Raw genomic sequence first — 18,295 nt, forward strand, 5'->3', positions numbered from 1 at the left:
CTCATGTACATCCCATTATCATTACAAAACAGATCCTAATCTAACCCCTCTCAAACCAAAAACCATGGCAAAATCTCCATTAAAGATCTAAAAAAAGACAGTCATAGAATTTGCAAAGTCCACATTCAACACAGGTATGGAGAAACCAGAACTCACAGAATCCATGTTGTAATACACAAAAGCATATTTGCACAGGAGGAGAACCATAATACTTCATAAACCGTTACAAAATCAGAGCATTGTTTAAATACTTCTGTTTTAAGTCCACTCAAATTACAGCAGTTGAAAATAAAATCCTTATGTTCACAAACACTGTGCAGCACCCGACACGGTTCACCCGATATATGGCTTCCTCGGGGGCTCTTTGCTGAGGCACAGCTCTCATGAAATCTTCAGCGCTGTGTGGACCCCATAAATTCTTCACCAAAATTCAGCAAGCGCCTTCATCGTGTGCAGGGAGCATCTGCTATCTTAGCCAACCAAGTTACTGACCTACAGCAACCCTTGCAATTCTAGGACCAAGACCTCATACACAGCTCTGCCAATGAATCTCAGTCTTGCCCAGCAACATCCCCTGCTATTCCAGTACTGAGATCCCCATACACAGCTCTACCAATGCACCTCAGTTCTGACTGGTAGCACCTTCTGCTACTGTAATACTGAAACCCCTCCCCTCTGCCCCCCACAACTCTGCCAGTGCACCCCAATCCTGCCCTGCAGAATCCTTGCTATTCCAGTACAGAAACTGCAACACAGAGCTCTGTCAATGTACCTCACTCCTGCCTTGGGGCATCCCTTATTTTCATTACTGAAACCCACACACTCAGCCCTGTCAGTGCGCCTCAGTTCTGACCTGCAGCACCTCCTACTATTCCAGTACAGCTCTGCCAGTAAACCTTATTCTTGCCCTGCAGCACCCTCTGCTATTAGAGAAAATAACACATACAGCTCTGCCCGTGCACCTCAGCCTGGCCATGCAGCATTTCCTCCTATTCTAGTATTGAGGCCCACCTCTATAGCTCTGCCAGTTCACTTCAGTCCCAAGGAGATGGGCCTGCATGTCATTATATTCCATCAGTTTCTCTTTTTCTGTTTATTAATCTTTTCTTCTCTGTCAGCATCTCAACAGGTTTATCATGTTTCAGTCTGCTTCTCCTACCTATAGACGTTCTGACTTTTCAATCACACACAAATTCTCTTTCTACTATTAAAGCACTAATATACTTTCCTTTAAGTCCATTAATGGCTATTAATCAATTTTACTTAGGGAATAGCCACTGCTATTAATTGCATCAGTAGCATGGGATCTTCTTAGTGTTTGGGTAATTGCCAGGTTCTTGTGGCCTGGTTTTGGCCTCTGTTGGAAACAGGATGCTGGGCTTGCTGGACTCTTGGTCTGACCCAGCATGACAATTTCTTATGTTCTTATGTTCTTTTTTAAATCAAGAATCTATTTAAAATCAAACATAATAGGTGTGATTTAAACATGTATATCATTTGGTTGCCACATCTCAAAAAAGATATAGTTGCACTGGAGAAAGTGCAGAGAAGGGCGACCAAAATGATAAGGGGCATGGAATAGCTCCCTTATGAGGAAAGGCTAAAGAAGTTAGGGCTGTTCATCTTGGAGAAGAGACTGCTGAAGAGATATATGATAGAGGACTACAAAATCATGAAAGGACTTGAACAGGTTAATGTAAATCAGTTATTTACTCTCTCAGATAATAGAAGGACTAGGGGACACTCCATGAAGCTAGCAAGTAGTTAATTTAAAACAAATCAAAGAAAATTCTTTTTCACTCAGTGCATAGTTAAACTGGAATTTGTTGCCAGGGAATGTGGTTACAACAGTTAGTGTAGCTGGGTTTAAAAAAGGTTTGGATAAGTTCCTAGAGGAAAAATTCATAAACTGCTATTAACTAATAAGCAATAGTAGCTTGAGATCTATTTAATGTTTGGGTGGTATACACCCTAGAGTTCTGAAGGAACTGGAAAATGAAATTTCAGACCTATTAGTAAAAATGTGTAACCTATCAGCATCCATTGTACCTGAAGACTGGAGGATAGCTAATGTAACCCCAATATTTAAAAAGGGCTCCAGGGGCGATCCGGGAAACTACAGACCAGTTAGCCTGACTTTAGTGCCAGGAAAAAGAGTGGAAACTGTTCTAAATATCAAAATCACCGACCATGTAGAAAGACATGGTTTAATGGAACAAAGTCAGCATGGCTTTACCCAAGGCAAGTCTTGCCTCACAAATCTGCTTCACTTTTATGAAGGAGTTAATAAACATGTGGATAAAGGTGAACCGGTAGATGTAGTATACTTGGATTTTCAGAAGGCGTTTGACAAAGTTCCTCATGAGAGGCTTCTAGGAAAAGTAAAAAGTCATGGGATAGGTGGCGATGTCCTTTCGTGGATTACAAACTGGCTAAAAGACAGGAAACAGAGAGTAGGATTAAATGGACAATTTTCTCAGTGGAAAGGAGTGGGCAGGGGAGTGCCTCAGGGATCTGTATTGGGACCCGTACTTTTCAATATATTTATAAATGATCTGGAAAGAAATATGACGAGTGAGGTAATCAAATTTGCAGATGATACAAAATTGTTCAGAGTAGTTAAATCACAAGCAGATTGTGATAAATTGCAGGAAGACCTGCAATTTATCACAATCAGAGTAAAATCACAAGCAGATTGTGATAAATTGCAGGAAGAGACTGGAAAATTGGGCATCGAAATGGCAGATGAAATTTAATGTGGATAAGTGCAAGGTGATGCATATAGGGAAAATAACCCATGCTATATTTACACATTCCATATTAGGTGCTACTACCCAAGACAGAGAACTAGGCGTCATAGTGGATAACACATTGAAATCGTCTGTTCAGTGTGTTGCGGCACTCAAAAAAGCAAACAGAGTGTTGGGAATTATTAGAAAAGAATGGTGAATAAAACAGAAAATGTCATAATGCCTCTGTATCGCTCCATGGTGGACCGCACCTTGAATACTGTGTACAATTCTGATTGCCGCATCTCAAAAAAGATATAGTTGCGATAGAGAAGGTACCGAGAAGGGCGACCAAAATGATAAGAATGGAACAGCTCCCCTATGAGGAAAGACTAAAGAGGTTAGGACTTTTCAGCTTGGAGAAGAGACGTCTGAGGGGGGTTATGATAGAAGTGTTTAAAATCATGAGAGGTCTAGAATGGGTAGATGTGAATTGGTTATTTACTCTTTCAGATAATAGAAAGACTAGGGGGCACTCCATGAAGTTAGCATGTGGCACATTTAAAACTAATCGGAGAAAGTTCTTTTTCACTCAAAGCACAATTAAACTCTGGAATTTGTTGCCAGAGGATGTGGTTAGTGCAGTTAGTATAGCTGTGTTTAAAAAAGGATTGGATAAGTTCTTGGAGGAGAAGTCCATTACCTGCTATTAATTAAGTTGACTTAGTGTTATGGTTTCCAGGAGTTTGAGAGGATTCTTGGGTACTGTGGCAGATGACTTCGCTCATGGGGAGGAGCCCCGTGGGGAGCCACAGTACTGGGCTAGACTCAGGACACACAAACACAGAGTTTAATCTTTTATTGTACAGCTGATGTGTACCACCAGAGGCGGCAATAGAGAGGTGATCCAGAGGTAGCAGTCCAGGGACCCTCTGTGGAGGGAACCCGTATTACCAAGATGGTATAGGGAGATCCAGGTATAGGTTTCCCAGCATGGCAGAGCTGTAGATGACAATACAAAAATCAAAAGAACCGCAACTAGTCTTATTGCCTTAAAACAAGTAAACCCAACAAAGACTCGAAAAATAGAACTTGAAGCTGTGCATACCTATTGTAATATTTAGAAATTTTGATGAAACCGCATCAGCAAGCCTGGCAATGGCAGTCTGGTGACTTGCCGTCCGGACCACTCGTCATTTGCGGCGTTGTTAACAGGTTAAATGTGTATATTCCAAGAAATACTTCAAAATGCTATTGATTGTGTGAATAACATCTGTTCCTCAAAAAACAGTAGAAGCATAATAAGCCCGACATCGGCCGGTGTTTCTCGATAAATATCGCGTCTTCAGGAGTCAATTGCAATAGTTCAAATGATTGTAGAACAGATGCTGTTTGAAAACAAGAGAAATATACATGAAATATATGCAATTCTGTAATGTACTTAGCTTATGGTGTCACAGCAGTGCCAACCTTCATCCCGGACGATAGCGTCTCAAAAGTTAATAAATTGGAGCGGGACAGAGCGAGCCCTGTAGATGAGCTGTAGATGAGACAGACTGAGAATTAGATTACTCACTAGATGGTAGCTGTAAGGTTGGTGATTCTACCAGGCAGAAGTAGATGGTAATAGGCACCGAGGCAGGGACAGCAGGCCAGGGAGCAAGTACCTGATCCCAGTAAGGCACCTGAAAGAAAGCAAAGGGCCCCGAGGAGCGGGTACCCAGGTTAGAGAATTACCCCGAAGGGCAGAGAGAGCTTCCAGCGGCAGCACGGAAGTGGCAGAGTAGCTTAGACCAGACGAATCCAATCCTTGTTAACTCAATGAGCTAGCAAACAAGCATAGGCTAAATACCCAGATGGTGTGATGTCACTCGAGGGGAACGCCCCCGAGGTTCCCGCCATGACGTGGATAAAGACGTGGGTGGCGTGCGCACGCACACCCTAGGAGACCCTTAGGAGAAATATGGCGTGAGGCTTTGCCATAGCCGTTCCGGGGATGCCGGAGAATGTGGCTTGCAGATGCGGCGGTAGCCATCTTCCCAGTGCTAACGGGGAGAGCAGAGAAAAAGGTGAGGCACAAGGGTTGAAGACGTCTAAGACCGACAGACGCAACACTTAGAAAATAGCCACTGCTATTACTAGCAACAGTAACATGGTATAGACTTAGTTTTTGGGTACTTGCCAGGTTCTTATGGCCTGGATTGGCCACTGTTGGAAACAGGATGCTGGGCTTGATGGACCCTTGGTCTGACCCAGTATGGCATGTTCTTATGTTCTTACTTGCCAGGTATTTGTGACTTGGATTGGCCACTGTTGGAAACAGGATACTGGGCTTGATGGACCCTTTCTCACCCAGTATGTATGGCATATCTTATATTCTTATATGCAACTGCATTGTTGATTTCCTTATCCCTAGTTTATTTTATACATTAAAATATTGATGTTTGTATTGGACACTAGGAGCAGAAAGATTTAGGTGAGACCTTAGAAAGAACTTTCTGTCTGCGAGGGGAGTCACACATTGGAATAGGTTAATCAGGGAGGTAAGGATTCTTTAATACTGGAAGTCTGTGCACCCCGTCCGCGTCCGTCCCACACACGGGCCTGCTCACCTCTCTGGCTCCACAGCGGGTCCCGGGTCGGCCTCCCTAGCAGCAGCTGCAAGCTCTTCCAGGCCTCGGCATCCCGCAGTGGCGATCGCCAGGCCTTCCACTGCTCACCAGGCCTCACGTCGGAGTTCGGCGCCTTCCATGGAGTTGGCCATGCCCCTGCATGCGCGCGGACCGCCTGGCCTCTTGTAGGGCCAGGGGTGGATCTTAGTTCCGTGGCGCGTCCTGATTGATTGCCTGATATAAGGAAGTCCCTACCTGTACTTCCATGCCTTGGCAATCAAGTTTGTATCCTGCTAGATTGTCACTGTGTCCTAAGTCTTGTTCCAGTCTTGTTCCAGTCTTGTTTCAGGATCCCTCTGTCCCAGCCTTGTTCCTGCATCCTTCCGTTCTAGTGTCCTCTTGTTCCTGTGTTCGTCTGTCGTCTCCCCAGGTACTGACCTCGGCTTGCTCCTTGACTCTCCTGCCTGCTGCCTGCCTTCTGACCTCAGCTTGCTCCTTGACTACTCTGCCTGCTACCTGCCTTCTGACCTCAGCCTGCCTGTGACCTCGTCTGACTTCCGGTACCTGACCTCTGCTTTGTTGACCACTCCTCGGACTGACTCCCGGATTCTGACCTCTGCCTGATTGACTACGTCTCCTGATTTTGGCTCTGTCCCTAGCCTTGTCATTGTCTATGCTGTTCTGGTCCTCCTTGCTCCATCTGACCTCCAGTCTCAAACCTGATCGCGCTCTCCTGTCTGTGGGCACGCCTGTCTATCATCTCTCCAGGAGTCCCTGCAAGGTCCACCCAAGTCCAAGCAGCCTGGGTCCCTACGGGATCCATCCGGGGAGACCGTGGGCTTCCAGTGGTGAAGCTCATCCTTGCCTCTGTCTCCTCCAGTGCTCCGCCCCCTGGGGGCAGGTGCTTCCTGGTCCCTACCAGGGAGCCATTCTCCACTGTTCCAGGTCAAGGGTCCACCCCCGAGTGCAACAGGAAGGGCTTAAGAGCAGGTTAGACACATATCTGTCTGGGATGGTTTAGGCACATAGATCTGTAAACTGGATGATTCATATGTCTTGCCCGCTCTGTTTTCCTATCATTCCGTAGCTGCAGGCAGAAGTTGAATTATAAGGGACATAATCAGATCTCATAGCATCAGTCTTCCATGTTTTGTTCAGATTCCATACATTAAATAATTCCCCTGTAGTTAGATAAAAAGCCTTGCTCTTCTACCATACCTAAATAGCAGCAACATTAATACACAGATTGGATAAAAAGAAATGTTTTATTTTCATGGCCTAATATGGGAGAAGGACCCAGACACTGGTATCCAGTTCTCACTAAAACTAAAAAATGGATTAGGCTGCTGAAGGTGAGTGCAAGAAGAGTGAGGCTAAGATGCCCTCTGGTGGCCATAGTGGAGGATTGGGGAGACACATTGAAAGGTACCAAGATTAAAGCAAAATTCAATTCTGTTATAAAGTGCTTTTAGTTTATATAATCTCTAAGACTCCTGATAAAACAAACAATTTACAAAGAAATATCCCAAGAATGACCAATAAACTCAGAGCTTTGTGTACCTTTCACTGCTGTTCAGCACCAAGGTCTGGACAGTGTCTGTGAAAGATATGGACAGCTAGATCAGTAGTTCTCAACCTTTTTTTCTGTCGGGACACACATGTTAGATAGTTCTCACATGCGTGACACACTGAACACATGATAGTCCCAAGGCTAAATGTAAATGTACACTTTGCATCCACAGGAACCCTATCCCCTTCCCGACCCTCAGCAATGGGTATAAAGCAGAACTAGAACATCCCCTGTAAAACTCACCGTACAAAAAAGATATTCTGGTGTTATCTCAATAACAGCAATATAAACTCCCTCTACTACCAGGTGCAATAGCCCTACTTATAAAAAGACAGCAGTTCACCATCAATGCATGTCCTATTGAGAAAACACAACAAATAAGGTGAGGTATTTTACGAGCCTACATGCTAGTTAAATACCTCACCTTGGTCATATACACAAGATCGACCTTCACCAAGTACAGAAAGACCACAAATTACAAATATAGAGACAGAAACTGGAATGGAAACCCAAAAAAAGCCACTCTGCATGCAGTACAAACATGGAGAAATGGAAACAGAAATACAGCACCTAACATAGTACCAGGATCTGCAATAATGCACACAAACTAATCCACACAAAGTTACACCTGCATTATGGCATGCACTCAAATGGAACAACCCTACCTATAAAAAAGGCAACACTACAAATATTAAACCAGGCCCTAAACACCAATACACCTCCAATTAGGGAAATAGAAAAAGCCAAGCTGCTACAGATCCCCACAAAGTTTTATAGTTGTAAAACTATAGGAATAAATGTTTCAAAAGAGCTGATGAACAGAATATTTATTTATTTTTATTTATTTAAAAAATTTTCTATACCGTCGTTAAGTTAAATACCATCACAACGGTTTACAGAAGGGCACGATAAAGAGAAATATAGGTGGTATAGATTACAAATTACTCGTGTGCCATCATAGTACGGTAACAATGTAAAATAATAAACTAGGTGTGTAAATTAAACCTGATTGTTAGGAACAAATTAGGCAGTTTGATTTTAACATTAATATGCTTATGTAGGTTACTAAATACTTCTAGCTTGGTGCATCCTTATCGCTCAACTATTTTTCTCCTTTTCTTTATCTTTATAAAATGCTTGTTTAAAAAGCCAGGTTTTCAGATTAGTTTTGAATAATTTCAGATTTGTCTGAATAACATCTAACAATTAAAAACTGTTAAAAAATATTAAAAATTCTCCGAACACCAATAAAATATTTCAAAACAGTAGACACATCACATAGTACCCACTAATTAAAATGACAGTCAATCAAGAAAAATGAACTTAAAACGCCACCTTTACTTACCCTCTCCAGCAGTTCTCCTACTCCTTTCCCTTAGAGGCCACACCAGAAGCAGCAGTAGCTGCTGAAGCTGTCCTCATGGTCCTCTTCCTTAGGAACCAAAACCAGTCTCTGTTTCTCACACACACATGTCACACCCTCAGGACTAGTTTCTGCTCTTACACACACACACACCAGTCACCTCCCTGATCAGTCTCTCTCACGCATACACACGTGACCTCTCTGACCAGTCTCTCTCAATTACACAATGCTCTCTCTCTCTCTCTTACTTACACGCAGTCTTTCAATCACACATATGTTTTCTCTCTATTTCTCTTATACAGATGATTGCAATCACATTCTCTCTCTCACACTCACACACAGACTGAAGCACCCTCCCCCTCACATACACACACAGACTGAAGTACCCTCCCCCCTCACATACACACCACACACACACACAGACCACAGAAGCACCTTCCCCCCTCACATACACACCACACACACACATACACAAGCACCCTCCTCGTTTCAAATACACACCACACACACACAAGCATCCTCCTCATTTCAAATACACACCACACTTACACACTGGCACCCAGCTGAACAGCTCAGTCTTTGGCCCCTGCTGGCCTGATCTCCAGCGGCAGCAGCACGCCGATCTTCGGGCTGTACTGGCCTGGTCTCCAGCAGCGGCCAACACTCTGATCTTTGGCCACCTGATAATTTTGTTTTCCTTAGTGTAGACAGATGGACTCAGACCCCTGGGTTATACACCTCTGCCAGCAGATGGAGATGGAGCAAATTGATGTCTCAGTATATATACTCCTGCAGTGACATCAACCTGCCAGTATTCTCTTCAAAAGCAACTGTGAACAAACTAGTAAAAAACTTGATCAAAAACAGTCAACCATTATGTAGACAATCAACAGGAAACACTGAACTCATGAAAATAATGTATGTTCCCCAATCTAGGGACTGGATAAACACATAACCCCATAAGAGGACCATTAGCACAACCATTCAGCAGCCAAGGGCAGGAAGCTGAGTCCATCTGTCTACACTAAGGAAAACAAAATTATCAGGTAAATAGTAATTTTTCCTTTCCTAGTATGTAGACAGATGGACTCAGGACCAGTGGGATGTACCCAAGCTACTCCCGATTAGTGTGGTAGGCAGCCTGTGGTCAACACCACACATGCAAAGGCTGCATCCTCCCGGGCCTGCACATCCAGGCGATAATACCTGGAAAAAGTGTGTAAGGAGGACCATGTCAGAGCTCGGCAAATGTTGATGGGGGACAACAATCTAACTTCTGCCCATGACACTGCCCGAACCCTAGTGGAATGAACCCTAATCTGAATAGGTAATGGATTTTCAGCATCCACATACGCGGCCATGACTACCTCCTTAATCCAGAGAGCTAGTGTAGCCCGCGAAGCTGGTTCGCCCTACTTTACTCCACCATGAAGGACATCGTTCAGAAAAGTTGAGAAACCTGCAGATACCACATGACATGTCTCTTGACATCCAAGGGACACAACAGGCAATACTCTTCTGCATATCTTCCCTTATCCAAGGATGGCAAGGAAATGGACTGATTAAAGTGAAAATCCAAGACCACTTTAGGCAAGAAAGAGGGAACAGTACGCAGCTGTATTGCCCCTGGAGTCGCCGAAGAAATGGCTCTCGGCAAGACAAGGCCTGCAACTCGGAAATTCGATGCATAGAACATATTGTCACCAGAAACACAGTTTTCAAGGTCAATAACCACAAGGAAAGGTTATGCAGCGGTTTAAATGTAGGGCCCGCCAAGAAATCCAATACCAGGTTAAGACTCCACAAGGAAACTGGTAACCACAAGGGACGATGAAGATGTTTTACTCCCTTCAAGAAACAGACCACATCAGGATGAGACAATAAGGATCCACTCTTCACCTGACCCCTGAAACAGGCAAGAGTCGCAACCTGTACCTTCAAGGAATTAAGGGCCAACTCTATATTTAACCCTTCCTGCAAACATTCCAAAATGAGCGGGATCTTAGCTGAATGAGGAGAAACACCTCATTTCTCACACCAAGCCTCAAATATTCACCAAACCCGCACATAGGCTAAGTAAGTGGAGAACTTTCAAGCCCATAGCAAGGTGGCAATTACTACAGAAGAATATCCACGCTTCAGCAAGAGAGCCCTCTAAAGTGCCATACCGTAAGACAAAACTGAGTTGGATCTTCATGAAGGACAGGACCCTGCTGCTGCAACAGATACTTGTGCAGCAGAAGACAAAGGGGAGTCCCTACCAGGAATCTTTGCAGATCCACATACCATGGTCTCCTGGGCCAATCCAGTGCCATCAGGAGCACCATCCCCCTGTGGCCTTTGATCCTGCGAACTATTCTGCCCAATAGGGGCCATGGGGGAAAGGCATACAGCAGCTTGTATTCCAGCCAGACCTGCACAAGAGCATCGATACCCAAGGACCTCGGATTTCTCCTGCAACTGAAGAATCAAGGAACCTTCGTATTGTGAGAAGTCACCAGCAGGTCTAGAAATGGAAGGTCCCAGCCATCCACTATCAGCTGAAACACTTCGCCCAACAAAACACATTCTCCTGGGTTCAGACTCTGAGAAAGTTTGCTCTCATGTTGTCTTTTCCTGCAACATGAGAGGCTGAGATCACCTGGAGATGCCCTCTCCATAAATTGGTCTACTTCCTGCATACTTGTTGGCTCTTGGTTCCTCCCTGGCAATTGATGTAATTCACTGTCGTTGCGTCGTCCAACATAACTCAGACCACTTGATCCTGCAGTCTGTCACTGAACCGCAAGCATGCCAACTGGACTGCCCGAGCTTCCAGGTGATTGATGCTCCATGGGTTCCAACGAGACAGCAGGGAGAACTGAAGAGGTTGAATATTTATTTATTTATTTATTTAGCACTTTTCTATACCGACTTTCCAATAACAAAATTATTGATCAATTCGGTTTACATTTTATGCGTTCTCGCCCGCGTCACCACTTCCAGAGTTGTCGCCATCAAGCTGAGCACCTGTAGATAGGATCACACTGTCATAAGTATAGTGTTCCCCAAAAGATGCACCTGCGACAGCAAATTCTGAATCCAAACTTCTGGCAGGAAAACTTTGCCCTGCCTCGTATCGAACTGAACACCCAGATACTCCGACAACTGAAATGGCTGAAGACTGCTCTTGGCTAGGTTCACTATCCAAATGAGCTCCTGCAACAAGGAGATCCTTGCAGGTCATCTGGCAGCCCTCTTCCTGAGACTTTGCCTGAATCAGCCAGTCGTCCAAATACAGATGTACTAGAATCTCATCCTTTCTCAACTCTGCTGCCACAACCATCATAACCTTGGAAAAAGTTCTGGGAGAGGTGGCTATACCAAAAGGCAGGCCCAAAACTGATAATGGCGCCACAACACCACAAAATGCAGAAAAAGTTAGTGCTCCAATCAGATGGGAATATGGAGGTAGGCTTTGGACAGATCCAGGGAGGTCAGAAATTCCCCCGACTGCATAGCCATTATCACTGAGAACAAGGTTTCCATGCAAAAATGAGTCACCCACAAATGACAGTTGACTCCTTTGAGATCCAGGATGGGATGAAAGGAGCCCTCCTTCTTGGGCCCAACAAAATAAATGGAATATTGTCCCATACTTACTTGAGACGAAGGCACTGGAACCAGAGCCCTCAGACTGAGGAGCCTTTGGAGCAAAGATTCCACTGCCTACTTCTTCTGCGGGGAGTGGCAAGGAGACACCATGAACACTTCCCAAGGAACACTGCGAAATTCCAGCACATATCCTTCTCATGTCATCTCCAGCACCCACTGGTCTGATGTGATCTCAACCCATCTCTGATTAAAGAGAGAGAGATGTCCCCCTATCTCGTGTTCCCGAGGGTGGGTCAGCAAACCTTCATTGTGAGGCTCAGGAAGATCCGCTACCATCAGGGCAGGTGCAAGGGTGTTAGGCACCCTAGACAAACCTTACAGTCTGGCGCCCCCTCCCCATACACAATTTTAAATTGTGCATTTATAACATATTTTACATGAAAAATGACATTCTGAGGTAAAATTAATATACACGTTGTTGTGATAATTTCATGCACTGTTGTGATGCCAACAAGAAAACTTTCCATCTTGGAATTCATATGGAATCATACCTATTGTGATATATTTCAGCATGGTCCTCCAGTATCAACACAGTAGTACTTGCCTACACTCAAAGAATAACAACCCCATCTATGAAAAAAGAATACCACAAATATTACACCAGAATCTAAAATATCAATACCCCTATCAGGAAAACAGAACAGGCCAAGCTAATACAGATCCCTACAGAGAAACCACATGCTAAAAGAATGCTTCATCTCAGTCTTTGCATGCAGAACACAAACCCTCATCAAATACAGAATAAAGCCACATAAAGTATAAATAGAAATGTGCAGACAAAAACTGAACTGTAAAACACATCACGCCAGACTCTATACAGTGTAACAATGGAAAAACAAAAATTTCACCATTCCTCGTGAAACAAATCACATACTACCCAATAATTAAAATGGTAATCAATCAAGAAAAATGAACTTAAAAAACCACCTTTACTTACCCTCTCCAGCAGTTCTCCTACTCCTTTCCCTTGCAGGCCACAACAGAAACAGCAGTAGCTGCTGAAGCTGTCCTCACGGTCCTCTTCCTTAGGGACCACAACCAGTCTCTTCTCTCTCTCACACACACACACCAGTCACACCCTCAGGACCAGTTTCTGTCTCTCACACACCAATCATCTCCCCAACCAGTCTCTCTCTCTCTCACACACACACACATACCAGTCATCTCCCTGATCAGTCTCTCTCACACATACACATGTCACCTCTCTGGCCAGTCTCTCTCAATCACACAATGCTCTCGCTCTCTCTTACTTACACACAGGATTTCAATCACATACATGCTCTCTCTATTTCACTTACACACAAGCTCTCAATCACACACATGTTCTATCTCACTTATAAACAAGTTCAATCACACACATGCCCTCTCTCACAGCCACAAGCCAGCCAAAAACATGCTCCATCTCTCTTGCACACACACATTGACACACCCAAGCACCCTCCCTGACTCACATATACACCATACACATACAGAAGCACCCTCCCTGTCTCACATACATGAAGCATCCTCCCTGTCTCACATACACATTACACTCTCACAGAAGCACCTTGCTTTCAGACTTGCAGCATTTTTCACTTTTACTAAAAGTGAAAGTGATGCTCCCAACTGTTAAATAAGAAAACCACATTCCTATCAGAAGGCGAAATGACACCCTTCCTTCAGGTTCTGTCCTCCCAAGGGACAGCCACCCACACCGTACAGCTTCTCTTGTTTTACGCTTTCAGGCAATAAAGCAAGTGTCTTTCTTCAAACTATCAGTTGTATGATTATTCATGTGGGAGATATGGAACAGAAAGACATCCTTAATCAGCTTCCCTTTTAAATGGGAAGATTCCAGTCTTAGTAATTTAAAAATATATATTTTCTAAAGGCTTAAAAAAAAAAAAAAAGCAAAACCGTTTCAGATTGGAACTATTCTAGTCTTCATGCTTAAATTATGCTTAAAAAAAAAAACAAACCAAGCCCCACCTGGCATCAGTATCTTAAATTTGTGATTTTGCTGAGATGAACATTTTGAATACTTAATTTTTTTTTTTTGCTTTAGTATTTGTCTCTACCCACATTGTTAAATTTTATTTTCCAGCAGAGGAATGCTCAAAATTCAGTAATTTCAACTTTCATCCAACTTTTCAAATGTTGTGCTACCAGCACAAAAGTTGAGGTATATGTATTATCAAATTTCACTTTTTTAAACTGGCAGATTCCTTTCTCACATACATACCACATACACACACACAGAAGCACCATTCCTTTCTCACATACACACTACATACACACACACAGAAAGAAGATCGGCGCAGCCGGCCTAGCTGATCACATGGCCTCAGAAAGGAAGATCGGCGCAACCGGAAACCAGGCGCTGAGACTTAGGGGGCACCACGGCAGGCAGCCAGCCCCCGACTCGCCCTGCCCCCCCCCCCAGTGCCACCCTCCCAACGCCCCCCTGGTGGTCCAGCGGAGGGCCTGGGAGCGATCTGCCGCTCCCGGGGCCTCGGCTGTCACTAACCAAAATGGCGCCGGTGGCCTTCAGCCCCTACCATGTGACAGGGGCTACCGGTGCCATTGGTTGGCCCCTGTGACATGGTAGGGGCTAAAGGTCGCCGGTGCCATTTTGCTTAGTGGCAGCCGAGGCCCCGGGAGCGGCAGATCGCTCCCGGGCCCTCTGCTGGACCACCGGGGGGGCGTCGGGAGGGTGGCACTGGGGGGAAGGCAGGGCGAGTCGGGGGTTGGCAGAATTTTGAAAGGGCACTTTTTGCCCTTTCAAATTCTGCTGCCTGCCAACGCACCCCCTAAGTCTCGGCACCCTAGGCACAGGCCTAGCTCGCCTAGTGGTTCCTCCGGCCCTGGCTACCAGAGCTTGCGCCTTGCTTGGGCTCTCTGGGACGAAAGGACTAAGACCTGCCGAAAGGCTGAGCCCTCTGAAAGGTCGACCTTCTGTAAGGATGAATCTGCTTGGAACCCCTCATACCAAAGGGGCACTACAACTGCTTCTTATCCTCCAGCAACTGAGGAAGCGGGGATTCTCCCCACTTACAACACATCTCACAGAAAATAAAAGGTTATGCAAAACTAATGATCCTGAGAAGACTAAAACCTCTATTAACGATTAACAATTTTCGCACAGTTCTACAAGCAATGATATTCGCTAGCACAGATTATTGTAACTCCCTGCTGTTAGGACTACCTCAATCTACAATTCGGCCTCTGCAAATATTGCAAAATTCCGCTGCCAGAGTTTTGACAGGCAAAAAAAAGAATGACCATATTACAGGAACACTTGCTGAACTCCACTGGCTTCCAATTGAACAAAGAATACAATATAAAGCACTTTGTATAATCCATAAACTAATCCACGATGATAAAGCTGACTGGCTTAACACGGCACTGCGCGTGCACATACCACATACCATATTTGCAAATACTCTACATACTTTATTTGTCAAAATACAATTTAACAACTATCTTTGAGTAATCATTTAAAATGCAATTTAAAAAAGTTATTTCTCATAGATGAAGAATTTTTACATTTTTGGCACAGAATTCCCTGAGGAGTATTATAAACAGTGTATCATTAGGCCCAACCCTTCTACTCCCCCCCACCCCACCTCACCAGCTTGCTTTCTTCTCTCCCCATCCTTCCCTTGTGCACATCCAAGTCACACTTTCCCCCCTGGCTTGCTGTGACCCCCAGTTCATTCTTTCCCCCTGGCTTAACTCTCTCATCCCCTCCTCCCAAGCTCAATTCTCCATCCATATTTTTAAAGAGTCTCTTTAAAAATATAAAAAATACTAAAAATATATACAACATTAAATCCAAATAAAAATCTCTCAAACAGACATTTTGTTTAAATAAAAGTTGGTTTTTAACAGTATTTTTACCAGATACGATTTGTGGTATTGTTTACAGCTAGCTAATTTTGAGGGAACACATTGGACACTAGCTGGTCCCTGTTTTTGTTATTGCAAAATCTGCATTGCACATAATTCCCCCAGGAGTAACCTGTGAGGAATTTGAATGTCTCTTTCATACCTTCCACAAATCTGCACAAAATCTGCATTGCACATAATTCCCCCAGGAGTAACCTGTGAGGAATTTGAATGTCTCTTTCATACCTTCCACAATTCTGCACAAAATCTGCATTGCACAGAATTCCCCCAGGAGTAACCTTTGAGGAATTTGAATGTCTCTTTCATACCTTCCACAATTCTGCACAAAATCTGCATTGCACAGAATTCCCCCAGGAGTAACCTTTGAGGAATTTGAATGTCTCTTTCATATCTTCCACAATTCTGCACAAAATCTGCATTGCACAGAATTCCCCCAGGAGTAACCTTTGAGGAATTTGAATGTCTCTTTCATACCTTCCACAATTCTGCACAATTTCTGCATTGCACAGAATTCCCCCAGGAGTAACCTTTAAGGAATTTGAATGTCTCTTTCATATCTTCCACAATTCTGCATAATTTCTGCATTGCACATAATTCCCCCAGGAGTAGCCTTTGAGGAATTTGAATGTCTCTTTCATATCTTCCACAATTCTGCACAAAATCTGCATTGCACAGAATTCCCCCAGGAGTAACCTGTGAGGAATTTGAATGTCTCTTTCATATCTTCCACAATTCTGCACAAAATCTGCATTGCACAGAATTCCCCCAGGAGTAACCTTTAAGGAATTTGAATGTCTCTTTCATATCTTCCACAATTCTGCACAAAATCTGCATTGCACAGAATTCCCCCAGGAGTAACCTTTGAGGAATTTGAATGTCTCTTTCATATCTTCCACATCTCTTCTCTCTTCTTGGGCGTATATATTTACATCTTTAAGTCTCATCCATAAGACCTTCGGTGTGGACCTGGCACCATTTTGGTAACTCCTTTCTAGACCACTTCCAGTTTTCTATATCCTTTCCGAGGGGTGGCTTCCAGAATTGGACACAATACTCCATATGTCCTGTATGGAGGCATTATCGGCTCCTTTCATTGTGGGTGTAGGCTCATCTCAAGCAAAATAGGTCTCAGTAACATATTTAAGGAATAATCTCTCTGGACCTGTTTATCTCACAAACACATATTGTTGGAAACCTAAATACAAGCTTTCTAGAGACATACATACAGGCATTTACTGGTGAGACAAAGAGTTCCAGGGATATTAAGGTTTAAACATGAATAAAAGATTTTTATTCCATAGTTTTAGAATTTAAAACGTTGATATGCTACTGGCAGTTGTCTCTCCCCTGTTTGCTAGAAGAACCTCTTTACAAAGCAGCAGTCCTAAGAAAAAAGATTTGATAATTAATTTGGCAATTAAATTATTACATTTTCTCCTTTTCAATTTGATTACTTCTTAATTAATGAGATATTAGTATTTAAAGGGTTCGAAAATCCCTCCTCAGTCACTGCCAGCATTATGAATTTAGATAAATCAGGCAGTGCTTATCCTCAGAGCCCTATGCAAATGAGAAATTACTACTTACCTGTTAATTTCCTTTTCCTTAATATAGTCAGATAAATCCAGAACCAGTGGGTTATGCATCTCTACCAGCAGATGGTGATGGAGCAAAACTGACATCCTGCAGTGGCATCAGCCTGCCAGTATTCTCTTCAATAGTCAACTGTGGACAGACTAGCAAAAACTTGATTAATAACAGATAACCACTGCAACACTCAGCTAACAGGAAACACTGAGCTTAGACAAAGAATGCCTCAGCACTAGTCTAGGGCCTGGACTAACACTTTCCAGTAAACTATGGGACACATAGCCACGCAGAAGGACCATATCACAATCATTCGGCAGCCAAGGATGGGATGCTGGATTCATCTGACTTTACTAAAGAAAAGTAAATTTTCAGGTAAGTAGTAATTTCTCATTTCATAGTGTCTAGTTAAATGAATTCAGAACCAGTGGGATGTACCCAAGCTACTCCTGAATAGGGCAGGAAGCTGCCCATGGTCCAGTCAAAACCGTACATGCAAAGGCTGCGTCCTCTCAGGCCTGCACATCCAGATGATAATACCTGGACAAGATGTGTAAGGAGGACTACATCACAGTTTGGCAAATGTTGACAGGAGACAATCTAACTTACGCCCATGACACTGCCTGAGCACTAACCTGACTAGGCAACAGCCGTTCAGCATTCACATACGCAGCTGTGACCACCTCCTTAATCCAGTGACCTATTGTAGCCCACAAAGCTGTCTTGCCCTGTTTACTATCACTGTGGAGGTCAAACAGGCAATCTGTCTTCCGGAAAGGTTTAGAAACCTCCAGATACCTTACGATATGTCTCTTGATATCTAAGGGTCACAACAGGTGATATTCCTCCGCATCTCTTTCCCTATCCAGAGACACCAGGGAAATGGACTGAT

General features: G+C 43.8%; 1 protein-coding gene across 1 annotated transcript in view; it reads left to right on the forward strand.

Moving 5' to 3' along the window:
* NPC1L1 (NPC1 like intracellular cholesterol transporter 1) overlaps positions 1 to 18,295 on the forward strand; it is a 124,806-nt gene that overhangs the window by 16,251 nt on the left and 90,260 nt on the right. The window lies entirely within an intron of this gene.

The sequence above is a fragment of the Rhinatrema bivittatum genome, chromosome 5 (assembly GCF_901001135.1).
Source record: "Rhinatrema bivittatum chromosome 5, aRhiBiv1.1, whole genome shotgun sequence".
NCBI lineage: Eukaryota > Metazoa > Chordata > Amphibia > Gymnophiona > Rhinatrematidae > Rhinatrema > Rhinatrema bivittatum.